Source organism: Heterocephalus glaber, unplaced genomic scaffold (genome assembly GCF_053883595.1).
Source record: "Heterocephalus glaber isolate CG9 unplaced genomic scaffold, H.glaber_assembly_v1.0 deba00001831, whole genome shotgun sequence".
Taxonomy (NCBI): Eukaryota; Metazoa; Chordata; class Mammalia; order Rodentia; family Bathyergidae; genus Heterocephalus; species Heterocephalus glaber.
The window spans coordinates 731,035-732,677 of NW_028258491.1; the positions used below are offsets into that span (position 1 = coordinate 731,035).

The window sequence follows — 1,643 nt, forward strand, 5'->3', positions numbered from 1 at the left end:
ATATGCCATTTTCTTTCATTTTTCTCTCATTCTCTCACTGTTTATTTAAGGGATGACTTCATCCATATACTCTGTGAGGAGTTTGGCAACATGTTTCATATTCCACATTTTCTATACATTTTTAATATGCTGGTTAGTGTAGTGTCCTCATGATCTTCTCATTTTCTGAAAAACCCATCTCTGAAAACAGGAGACTTTTGGGGAAAAGCTGAGATGGAAAAACCGTTGGGACTTCTGCAGTAACCAGATCTTTTGCATATTCCTTAAATATAGTAAACTCATCCAAACACTTTAGAAAGTTTGCAATTGACATATGTTGTGTTTAAAAGTCCTAAGTATGAAATTCACACAAATGCTACAGAAAAATTTTAATCAATTATTGGCACTTATTTCCAAAAGCATGACTATCACTAAGTTGGATATGAAATGCCACGTTAAATCTCCATACATCTCCCAAATAGAACATTCTTGCCATGAGTTTCCTGATGGCATGCTTCATGTGTTCATTTCTGAGACTGCAGATAATAGGGTTGAAGAGGGGGGGGATTACAGAGTAGAACATAGAAAGGACCGTGTCCATGATGCCAGTAGACATTGCAGGGGGTCTCAGGTTGACAAAGAAGGATGAGCTGAGGAAGACAGACACCACAAGAATGTGGGGGGCACAGGTTGAAAAGGCCTTCTTCCTCTCTGCTCCCACTGGAAACCTAAGCATAGTAGAAAAGATGTGATTATAAGACTTGATGATATAAAAGAAATAGCTACCACCAATCATCAGAGCAGAGACAAGATTTGTAATCTGTTGCTGAAGGTGTCACAGCAAGACAACTTCAGGAGAGAGAGGATGCCACAGAAGAGCTGCTGGACAGCATGCGAGTGGCAGAAGGGCAGCCTGAAGGTGTTGATGGTGTGCAGTGCTGCATAGATAAGTCCACTGACCAGAGCAGCCAGTGTGCTGTGGACACACAGGTGAGGGTTCATGATCACAGGGTAATGGAGGTGCCTGAAAATGGCTGCAAAGTGGTCGTGAGCCATGATGATGAGAAACAGTACCTCTACAAATGCAAAGAATAACACATGGAAGATCTGAGCTACACATTCTGCCTTTGAATTGGACATTGTGCCCAGCAGGGAGTTTATGCAGGCATTAGGGAGTGTGACAGAAATGTAGCAGGAGTCCAGGATGGACAGGTTTTTCAGGAAGAAGTAGATGGGCATGTGAAGGCTCTTGTCAAGAGTGGTGACAGCAGCAATGAGAAGGTTTCCCATTATGGTCATCAGATAAACCAGAGAGAAGAACATGGTATAGAAAACCTGTAGATCACATATGCCAGAAATTTCCATGAGGAAAAAGTCCATCATCCTGGTGGAGTTGCATGTCTGTGTGTGATGTGGCCTCTGCCTGAGAAGAGAAGAGAGAAAAGCTGAACCCAGGAAGATGCAGCCTGTGAAAGATGCTTCTTTCCTATGATACTGCATAGCTCTTCCTTTCTGTAATTTACATTTATGCTCTAATTTATATGGATGATACCTATATATATATAAATATCCAATATAATGGAGATTTATGAATGATTTAATATTCCACTAATTATACACCTACTGCTGTTATCACAGTTTTGTGAGTAGTAAATGAAACAGAA

The 1,643-nt window shown here is 40.8% G+C and overlaps 1 pseudogene; it reads right to left on the reverse strand.

The window, feature by feature from the left end:
* Window positions 1-376: 376 nt before the first annotated feature.
* Window positions 377-1,368, reverse strand: LOC147820617 (olfactory receptor 14C36-like; annotated as a pseudogene).
* Window positions 1,369-1,643: the final 275 nt, after the last annotated feature.